Here is a 12,255-nt window from a genome sequence, read left to right on the forward strand (position 1 = left end):
AAATATAATTATTTTATAAAGTTAAATTACTATTATAATAATAATAATAATAATAATAATAATAATAATAATAATAATAATAATAATATTTTCTCATATTTCTCACTTAAATTTATTTAAATTTTATCAAAATTTACAACTCTTATCATCATGTTGTTGATAGAATTTAGAAATCTATTTTCTATATGTTAGTAAGAGAGAACAACTAGTACTCCTATAATGCTATCATCAACGTTTCTAATTATTCAAACAAGTTATTCAACCTTTGTTTAGCAGTTTAACTTGTCTATATGTCAATAACAAGTAACAGAATAATAGTATCATAAGTTTTTGTAAAAATAAGTACAATACACATATTTTAAATTTTACATTTATTTTTAAAATTTTAATAATATAATTTATCTGTATATTTTGTTAAGATATACTAGTATTAATATTAAATTTTCATTCTTTTTCAAGTTAATATATTAATTAGAGTTATGTTTAAAAAATAAATATATTAAATAATTTAAAATATAACTTATATTTCAAAATAAGAGAGTGCTTACAACACACTCTCCGATGTACACATTTTAACATATATTTGTTAAACTTATGTAAATCATTTTAAAGTTATATAAAACATACTTAAATTGATGGAAGCTATATAAATTTCAAGAAATAAAAGAGATTGTGTTTCTTAAAAATTATTTTTTATTGTTCTCTATAGATTCTATCTTCAAAATATAATTCATTGATATGTTTTTAATATATCTAAATTGCAAATGCATTCTCAAATATTTTGTTTATTATTTATATTTATTCTTTATTAAATAATGTGAGATTAAAAAAAATTAGGAGAAGAAATGAGAGAAAAATGAAAAAAGAATTATTTTTTTTTTCTCTATTCACTACCCAACAAGTAATAAAAACATTTTATGGGGTCATTATGACTCTGAGTTCACAAATTTCTAGATCTCTACTATTCACATCATGTGATCTCTTCTGAACTACAGTACATTTACAACCTCCTAAAATTTGTCTGCTCAATCTTGGAATTGTGCTACAATGTCTCAACTACACATGCATTGGGTGTCATGCGACATGCATATGCCACCTCTTTTAGTATCTTTCACTACATTTCAAAACAAGTTTTATAATATTATATTTTATTTTGTTTTCTAAATTATTTTAGAGTGGTTTAGAAACATATCAAAAAATGTGGGACCTACAAACTTTTAAATTCTTCTCTTTGATGCAAAATCTGGAAGTCAACAAAAACTTCTTTTCTGCTGCTTTCGGTAGGCGATTTCTAAAAAGTAAAGAAAAATATTAATTGGAGCATTAAAAATTGAAGACCAAAAAATATTTATCATCATAAAATTACTTCAAATTCATTTTTTTAATAGCATCGAAATGAAAAAAATTATAATACATTAATCATATAATACTAGTTTATACTTATGATTTGTCACATTATTTTTCGGAAATTTAATAGTAAAAAAGCCATTGAAACAAAAAAATTTATACACACTACAATTATTTCTCATTAAATAATTAATTAAACTTTTTTCTAAATATTTTCAAAATCAAATTTACATGATTCTAATATATCAGTTATAAATTATAATGAATGTTTAAAATTAAACACAAAACAAATATAATAATATTAAATTAAATTAATTAAATCAAGATTTTTAAAATATCATCAACATAAAAATGAGAGTCATTATGTTATACTAATAATAGACAATAGATAGTTAACTTAAAAAATAGGTTGTATTCTTATTATTTTGATGACATATGAGATACCTTTATATATAGGTTGATGATATATCTTTTAGAGCTTGAAAATAGGATCAACTCTAATAAACGAATAAGAAACTCTAACAAACTAATAACAAATTATTAGAGCTTGAAAATATGATGAACCCTAACAAACCATAACAAGCTAATAACAAACCTAACAAACTCTAACAAACTAATAACAAACTATTAAATTTATCTCTAATCCCGATAAGATTGGTTATAGGAGTTGTAGAAACATACCAATAAGGTTGGTTAAAGTATAACTTGTGGATCTATGTATTTGAAGATATAAAGTTGAAAATCCCGCAGAAGATCCATCTGAAGTTTTGATGATGACAATGATGATTAAAGTCAATGACGATAGCTTTCAAACTTGATGATGGTGATCTGAACAGAGAAAACATCCCATGCCTCATCAAGAAAAGGAGACTCAAGATCAAATTGCTTATATGATCAAAAGAAATCTAGCAAAGAATCTTGAAGCCTCAAATAAAGTTTGAAAGCTCGCCAAGTCATGTTTGTTTGTAGAGTGACCCGAGTTTTGTAATAGTAAGGAAGTAGTTTAGAAGTAACTAAGGCAACTAAGACACACACCTTAAAATATCTATTCTAATGTTTTTATCCTGAAAATTATTTTCTAGGCCAAGCCAAGTGATTAAAAAGTTGTCCAAATGCTTTTCAATAAATTCTTGAACTAACCAAGTGATTGGTTAGTGATTTTGTTTTTAAAATAACCACTTTTTTCAATTTAAATACTAAAATAACCTATTTTTCAAATTAATTACCAAAATAATCACCTTTCATTACTGATGCGCTAGTTGAACTGGCTCATCTAATTAGCATTCAAAGGAGGCGCTTAAGCCATTGGCGCATGCATGCAGCCAAGCTTATGAAGACGCTAGATGCATTGGCGCATGCATGTAGGCATGTGAGTGTGCGCCACATGCATTGGCGCATGCATGTGCCATGTGTGTGTGGCACCTAGGGCAATGACGCATGCATGTGTGTGCTGATCTATAAATACACTGCGCATCTCCCATAATTTTTCACACAACTTCTTACCCTCCTTTCATTTTCCTTCATTTTTCTTCAATCTCCTTCAATTTTCTTTTCTTTAACCATGTCTGAATACTCATATATTCACAAGAGAAATATCGATTTAATCTTTTCAGTAGTGCAACCTCCGATAAAGATCCGACTTTGGAATATAGAAATGTTCGAACGTCTTAATAGGACGTTGAACCGTTGGTTAGATAGAGAAATTGCAGAGGGTGAAAGGATCAAAAGAATTCAATGGCTTGAGTTCACGTTCAACCAAAATGGAGAAGTTTGTGCATGGGTGGATATTAAGACTGACAGAGACGTTCACATGATGATGTATATTATGTTCAAAATTATTTTGATAGTTGTAATTGTATAGTTATGTTGTTGTAATCACATAATTATGTTGTTTATGTGTTGTATTTGTTAGTAATGATATTTTATTTGTTTAGTTTGTTGTGTTGTTGTTTATGTGTTGTATGTGTTGTATGTGTTGTATTTGTTTGTGATGGTATTTTCTCACAAAGTTATCATATGAAATAAATGTTGTTTTTAATATAAAGCAAAAGAGTTACAATTAAAATTATCTTGTTGTGTTTGTTCCAACATTGAGATAATTAGTACGATTATGATCGGGATGGAGACATGAACTACATAATCTAACAATTTTGTTCGTCGTATCCATTTTGGTTCGAATACAGGTGTTGTTTGGGCAGCCCTTTTTCTTTCTTCGCATTATTTCATTGTGCCAGAGAATGTCCCATTGATATGCAGGTCAGTAATCCTCTTTTGTTACCACTGAAAAGCTAAGTTTATAAACATTGGAAAGGCTTATGACTTTATAAACGTCGGATAGTAAGTAGGATGAATCCCGTCGAACCTTTGAACATACCGCTATGACATGGGAGCAGGGCATACGAAAGGCTTTGAACTTTCCATAATCGCACCAACCTATATCTACTTCCACTCTATAGTGTCCCCTCGGTATGCCTTCATTGTGATCCATGGACTCAGCAACACTGTATCAACCTTTAGTACGGTCGAACATCGTGACCACATGTATGTTAGATTTGGCAGTTTCCTCTATAATGAATCTCATTGAAGCATCACTGAACAACTGTCCAAATTGTAACACTAAACTACACTTGGAACACCTGGTCTCAAACAACGCCTCTAGCCTGAAATAGGTTGCTTGCACTAAAGCGGTTATAAATTAACCAAACTAACCAATCAATTTGGAGTATTAAGCCAATCGATTGGAAAAGACCTAATCGATTAACCAAGTGATTAGGACAACACATTAATGACTTACAATAACTCTATATCCAATATTTCTTATTTGAGCATGTTAATCGATTAAGAATGAATCAGTCAATCAATTGGGGCTTTGTGCCAATCGGTTGGCTCATTAGTTCAGCCCATGGATCATTTCCTTTTTTGGCTTTTCGAATTCCTATATAGAGGAGACTCTCTTCCTCTTCATTGCACGCCACTTTCCAATAATTTACATTTTCTTTGGAATTTATGTCTCTAAGTGGTTGTGTTGTTTGTTTAATTCTTGGTATTGTGATACTTTTGAAAAGATTGAGTTTGCTTCTTGAGATAAATCAGTCATAAAATTTGTGTTGTGGTTCATTGAGCTTTACCGAAAAAATTTCCACTTTGGTTATTGAGATCAACCTAAAAATATTTAAGAAGGTTTTTTAGCTTAGCTTGTGGTAAAAGTTATCTTTGGTCAGGGATAAGCCTGTAAAAATCTCATTATCATCTTGTATAAAGTTTCTTGAGCATAACCTTCAAAAGCTCAAAGATTATAGTCAAAATCTCAAGAAGACTTTTTGGAGACAGGACTAGTCCAACTTGTACAAATATCTGGTGTAATATTTCTAACCATATCCTTTTAATTTCTACTATTTACTTTTACTTTTTATTTCCTCTGCAATTCACTCATATGAAACTAAAAACACGATCTTAATCGATAACAGTATTAAAGTAATCACGAATTTTAAATACAACAATTACCCCCCCCCCCCCCCCCCCTCTTGTGCTTGAAGTCACTTGTCCAACAAGTGGCATTGGCATTAGAGCCTAACCCATGCTAAGGAGTAATCGTCTCATGAGGGAAAATAACTTCAAGTTGTTCACTAAACAAACCCCATCATTCAACAGAGAAGGGTATAATTTGTGGAAAGAGAAAATGAAAAAATCCATATAAGGGATGGATCATAGTATTTGGAAGGATGTGAAAGAAAGATCGTTTGTCCCTATGCACAATGTCGATGGTGTTGTAGTAGACAAACCTGATAAAATTGGTCCAAAGATGACAAAGAGAATGTGCAACGCGGTTTAAAGCAAAAAAATATCATCATTACTGCTCTCGGTCTTGATGAGTTTTTGTGAATTTCTCACTACAAAACTCCTAAAGAAATGTGAGACATCCTCCAAATTACCCATGAAGAAACTAATGAGGTAAATAGGGAAAGTTTAAACACATTAACACATGAGTATGAACTCTTCATAATTAAAAATGAAGAGAAAATAAGTCAAATGCAAACATGATTCACCCATATCGTGAATCATATGAGAACTCTGAGAAAAACATTCTCAAATTAGAAATTAGTCATAAAAATTCTTAGATGACTAAACTGTAGTTGACAACCCAAAGTCATTGAGATTTTTGAATATAAGGATTTAGCGACCATGGACACACATACTCTCTTTGGTAAATTACAGGAACATGAAATGGAACTCAAAATAGTTTCCGTAAATGAAGAAGAAGAAAAGAAAACCAAGATTCTAGCACTTAAAGCTGAAGAACCTGACTCTGATGGTGACATGGCTCTCATAGTAAATAATTTCAAGAGATTTATGAAGAATGAGAAAAAAACAAAACGAATAGCAAGAAAAAGATACAGAAAACACCATTCATTCCAACATGCTTTAACTGTAGGAAAAAAAGGACAAATCAAACTGTATTGTCCCCTATTTTAGAAAGCAAATCAAAAATTCAGAAAACTTAGAAAAAGCAGAAAACTTATGTCGCATGTGAAGATAATGATATGGTGTAAGACCCCAATTTTGACCCTAAGATCCCTCATGTTATCTCATCATATGCATTGGCATTGGGATCATATCTTGGCATCCTTCTTACCCCTTCATTCATTGGGTTTGCATTGGGAGAGATCACCAAACATCATTTGATTGTATCATATTTTGTATTTCATTATTTACTAACCAAAATACCAAAAACATATCATTGTATAGCTTAACTCTTTTGTAGGTAGTGCACATGCTCACCTTTGATCTATCAAGCCCATATATAGGGTTTAAGAGCCTCAATGCAAGGAGTTCAATCAAGAATTGGTTCAATATGGATCTAAGCATCATATATGAATCCCCATGTGTAATACCCCAAAATTTACCCTTCATTTTTTCTGAAAATAAATAAATAATAATTTAATTAATTAATTAATTAATTAATTAATTAAATAAATAAATAAATAAAATAAATAAATAAAATATAACAAATTATTTTGGACTTGGGTCTCCCTCATTTGAGCCCATTACCCACGAAAGTCAGTCTATAAATACTGAAGTTTCAGTAGAGGAAAACACACTTGGAGTTACACTTGGAGTTACACTGGGAGATTCACTGGAGAAAGAAGGAAGAGAAGCAAAACCCTGAGGAAAAGATAGTGAGAGAAAAGCCAACAGAGTTCAGAGCAACCTCCAAATCCTGAAGGGAACTCAACTTGTAAACCTCACGGGCGCAACTCAATTTCAATCAAGCTCTCCAATCAGGTTTGCCCTATCTCCATCATCTTTATGCCTTTTATTTGAATGCTCTAAGTGTATGAGGTATTATGGGTGAATTTGATACCTTTTTGTGAGCCTTTTGTGAATTTTGATGGAATTATTCATGTGGTTACATTTTGATTTAGGGGCAACTCTGGGTTACCCTATTTTGTTTATTCTAACCTGTCTTGTGTTTCCATGGCATTGTTTTCTCTTGATTTCATCCTACTACTCTAACCCTTTGTCGAGTTTTGTGAGGGCTCACATGGCTTTCGCAGAGACACTCGCGTGGTTTCCCACTTTATTTGTGGGATACCCCCTGGAGTTTTATTCTGATTATTCGTGTTGACTGATTTCCTTTGACGGTCCAGCTGGAGACATTTCAGGGTTTCTTGCCCCTTTAACTGCTATAGCTTCGGATCTTTATCCGTGTGGTAATTTTTTCCCTTTCTCATACTTTATCGCTTTCTTAGCTGGAAGACCTCGATAGGAGGCAATGTTTGAGCCCCTTGGTGGCATTTTACTTTGAGATACATGTTTTGTGTTTTGTATTCATATCCCTGCAGGTAGCGCGGTTCCTTCGTCAAGGACTGCCTTTTTGCCCTCGAGCATCCCAAACCCTAAAACCCAAAGCAACACGTTTACTCCTTCTACTACAGGCGAGTAAGTCTCCAAAGGTCGAGCATCCGGTAGATTGCGTAGTAACGTTGTTCGTCCAAAACCCAATCCATAACCCCGTAGTTAGCCGAACTACGGCTTGCTCTGATTCTCATTCCAGATGAGATACGTAGGCATAAGACGCGATGTCTTAGCGAGCATACATCCCCCCAACTCATAGGTCAGCCGAGCTACGAAGACTCTGATTCTCATATTCAGATGAGATACGTATGCAGTGGATGCGACATCCGCGCGAGTCATTTCTCTTAACCTTTTTAGTAAATAAACACGTTAGGTAAACCCACACCCTTTAGACAAAAACTACAAAAGTGGATCCCGTAGAGTACTATGGATGCGTAGGGGTGCTAATACCTTCCCTTCGCATAACCGACTCCCGAACCCAAGATTTGGTTGCGAGATCCCGTCTTGTCCTTTCCTTTTTCAGGTTTACTTCGAGCGTTTCCTTTCCCTCCTTTGGGATGAATAACGCACGGTGGCGACTCTTCTGTCATTCTCTTTCGCCGGTTGTTTTTTTCGCACACTGTATTTTTCAGGTTGCGACAGCTGGCGACTCCACTGGGGACTTTAAGAAGTTGACCTCTTGCTGGTCCATCTTCCCTAAGCGAGTCCCTCCTAGCTTTTGTAGTTTGTTTGTTTATTGGGTGTTCATGCTTTTGTACAGTTATTTATTTACCTGCTTTACCTTATTACATTGTGTACATATCATTGTTGTATCTGTTTCTGTTGGCTGGCTGCTTGGTGATCTTTGTGAGATGAGTTCTATACCCGAACTCGAGTGCACTTAAGATAGGAGAATGGCATAGTCCTGTCAACTTGTGTGGAGTATTCCTTAGCGAGTTGACTTGCAAGCCCATTCACTTGGTGGAGGTCATGTTGAGATCAATAATGTCACATAAGTAAGTTGTGGTTAGACATTACTTGTTCCAATATAGACCTAAGAAGCCAAGGACCTTAGTTTACCTAACCCATCTTGGCCTATTCGTAGGACGTAGTGCGAAAGTCGTTCAAATGTAAGATTTGATACGATTGTTACGCGATACTACACTCATAAGAGTCTCTCTTGAGAATATTGTTGGAATACGAGTAGTCGTTCCTCTAATAATATCCGAAAGATGGGATTATGACTATGGGAACCTTTTTGTAGAACATGTTTGGCAGGTTTAAACCTTAGTACACTCCTTTTGGGTGGTTCTTAACCTAAACTCCATGCTCGTGACTTGCGACAAACCCTTGATTCATGGTTGATCCGATCAGGTATCCTTAATATCAATGAAACTCGGGTGTTGATAAGGTGTAAACCATAATCCGCCAAAATGGGTGGTTGATATTAAGGATAACATGATCCATCCCATGACCTTTGTTTGGTGTGCTCTTAATTTCTCTCCAGACAGTGCAACCTGACAGATGTTCAAGCAGATATAGCAATCCTGATTGACATACCACTGCATTGCATTCACATCATCACATCATTTGCATTCATATCATTTAACACATGTTTATCCTTTTCAAGGGGGTTTAAATCTTCTTCTTGATTCTAGTCGGGGTTTTCTTCTTACGCTGTTTATCAAATGTGAGACTGGAATCAAGGAGGTAGAATACCTTTTGGAATTGATAAACATGTCATTGCATTTGCATAGTCATCCGCATGTCTTGCATAACAGGTACCGCCACATTGTTCTCAGTTTGTTTGGTGTCCCACTAGCAGGATAGCTGACTCAGGCATTCATCGATACGGTACCCGAAGGAATCAACAGAGAGCAATGGAGAGCCTACAAGCAGAGCTCGCCGAGATGAAGATTCGCATGAATCAATTCATGGATTTGGTTCAAGGGGTGGCTCAAGGACAGCAAGAGCTTAGATTGTTGGTACAGAGGGATCCCCCTATTACTCAACCGGAGACGTTGGCTGATCCTCCAGCTGGAGAGGCTAATGGTCCCAATGGACCAGGGCATATCCCAATCCCGCGTATCAACCTAGATCAACAACCCATTCAGGATGGTCAGGATGATCAGTTCCCCTTGCTTCAGGAAGACGTTGGCCTGGACCCCATGTTTAGAAGATTGGAAGAGAGGTTGAAAGCAGTGGAAGGACAAAATCTTCTGGGAGTAGATGTTGCTGACTTAGGGCTGGTCCCAGGTGTGAGAGTGCCACCGAAATTCAAGGTCCCGATATTTGACAAATACAATGGCAGCTCTTGCCCCAAAACTCACGTGCAAGCCTATTTCCGTAAAATGGTTGCATACTCTGACGACGAGAAGCTACTTATGTACTTCTTCCAGGACAGCCTGGCTGGGGCATCCTTGGAATGGTATATGAGGCTGGACAGAGCCCACATCCGTTGCTGGAGGGATTTGGCAGAGGCTTTCGTGAAGCAGTATCAGTATAATGCAGACATGGCTCCGGACAGAACTCAACTTCAGAATCTGTCTCTTAAAGGCAATGAGTGCTTCAGGGAATACGCTCAACGCTGGAGGGATACAGCTTCCCGTGTTCAGCCTCCTATGTTGGAAAAGGAAATGGCCAACATGTTCATGAATACGCTGCCTGGACCTTATCTGGAGCGTCTGGTGGGGTGCAATACTTCCAACTTTGCTGATGTGGTCTCTACCGGAGAAAGGGTGGAGAATTACCTAAAGACCTATAAGAGCCAAAATGGAGTTGGATCCTCATCAGGGGTGAAGAAGCCGTTCATTCAGGGACAGAAGAGGAGAGAAGGGGATGCAAGTGCCATATCTTCTTATCATAACAGGGATAACCGGAGGAATAATTTTCAGAATTATCATCAGCAACCGTATGTTGCGGTTGTGACCATTCCAGCTGCAGCACCACTACAACAACAACAATCACAACGTCAACCAGCTCAGTATCAACAGCAGCAACAACCGGGTAACAGACCCGCTTATCAACAGAGGCAAAGGATGATGGACCGGCGTTTCGACACCCTTCCAATGTCGTACGCTCAGTTACTTTCTAGTCTTCAACAACTACAACTTGTGCAATTGCGCACTCTGGCTCCTCCTATTGGTAGACTTCCGGTGGGTTACGACGCCAACGTTAGGTGTAGCTTCCACTCTGGGGCACCTGGCCATGACATTGAGAACTGCAAAGCTTTTAAGCACGTAGTTCAGGACCTCATAGATTCAAAGGCCATCGACCTTGCACCAGCTCCGAATGTCGTCAACAATCCCATGCCCCAGCATGGTGGTGCGAACGTTAATTTGGTAGAGGGAGAAGCCAAGCCCATTAAGGATGTGTTGAAGTTGAAGACTCCATTGTCGGATGTCAAAGGATGCTTGCTGAAGGCCGATGTCTTCCCCGGTTGTGGGAAGGATTGTTTGGATTGTGCCACTCAGAGTGGAGGTTGTTTGAAACTACAGCAGGGTATTCAGGCCTTGCTCGACAAAGGTAGCCTCCAGGTTGAGGGTCTGTCTGTCCAAGAGTCTGTGGAAGGGGTTGAGGAAGAAGAGTTTGAAGATGCTACTGATGAATTCGCAGATGTTGTTCCTACGGTTTCTGTAATCCATAATGATGTAATTGAACTTGATTCCGATGTTTCGGATGCTTGTATTTCAATGAATGAGATTTCTAAGTACGACTGTGATATTGCTACTATCACTATTTTCTACCCAACCAATCAAATCAGTGTGCCAGAAGCGCAACCCGTGCCACCAGTGCGACGATCTACTATGACCATCACAACCCCTGGTCCTTTACCCTTCACCAGTGAAAGGGCCATTCCGTGGCATTATGGGGGGAATGTATACACCAACGATCGTGGGGTGGAACGGCCACTGAAAGTAGAAGAGGGTCAGAAGCCTGAACTTGACGGTCCCGCAGTGGATAATGTCGGTGGAATTGGGTGATTCACCAGGAGTGGTAGACTGTTCTCACCACCGATTACCCAAGCTGATAATGCTGTTGCTGTGGCGAAAACCAAAGGCAAGCAAGCCGTGAATGGGGATACCTCTGCACCCCAGGGAAGTTCTGAGCCCACTTTTGCAAAGGATGTGGACGAGCTTCTGAGAATCATAAAGAAAAGCGATTACAAGGTAGTCGATCAGTTGATTCAAACTCCGTCCAAGATATCCATTCTCTCACTCCTGTTGTGTTCGGAGGCGCACAGGGAGGCACTTCTGAAGGTTCTTAATGCCGCATATGTGCCTCAGGAGATCTCGGTAAACCAACTAGAAGGGATCATTGCAAATGTTCATATAGGCAACGGGTTGGGTTTTACCGATTCTGACTTGACACCAGCCGGACGCAATCATAACAAGGCTCTGCACATCTCGATGGAATGCAAAGACACCGTGCTATCGCATGTTCTGGTGGATACGGGCTCCTCTCTCAATGTGCTACCCAAGAGAGCCCTGTCAAAGTTAGAAGTAGAGGGTTTGGTCTTGAAACCTTCAGATCTTATTGTGAGAGCATTCGATGGTTCTAAGAGATCGGTGTTTGGAGAGGTAGAATTGCCAATTCTGATTGGATCACAAACCTTCAACACTGTCTTCTACGTGATGGATATCAGTCCTTCCTACAGTTGCCTGTTGGGTCGTCCTTGGATCCATAATGCTGGGGCAGTCTCTTCAACTCTACATCAGAAGATTAAGCTTCCGGTCAACGGACGAATTATCACCGTCTGTGGTGAGGAGGACATCCTGGTCAGTAACCTGTCTACATTCAAGTATGTAGAAGTAGAAGGTGAAATTCATGAGACTCTGTGTCAGGCTTTTGAATCAGTTCAAATCAAGGATGCAGCTCCGGTGGAAGAGGTTAAGACGGGTGCCTCTATCTCATCCTTTAAGCAGGCACGAGCCGTGGTGGATTCAGGTATTGCTCCCGGTTGGGGGCGTCTGTTGGAATTACCAGTGAAAGAAGATAAGTTCGGGATTGGGTATCAGCCAGCTCTAACTTCTACAACTTCAACACTTCAGACTCATCAGGGGCCGATTACTT

Source organism: Lathyrus oleraceus, chromosome 1, assembly GCF_024323335.1.
Source record: "Lathyrus oleraceus cultivar Zhongwan6 chromosome 1, CAAS_Psat_ZW6_1.0, whole genome shotgun sequence".
Lineage (NCBI taxonomy): Eukaryota > Viridiplantae > Streptophyta > Magnoliopsida > Fabales > Fabaceae > Lathyrus > Lathyrus oleraceus.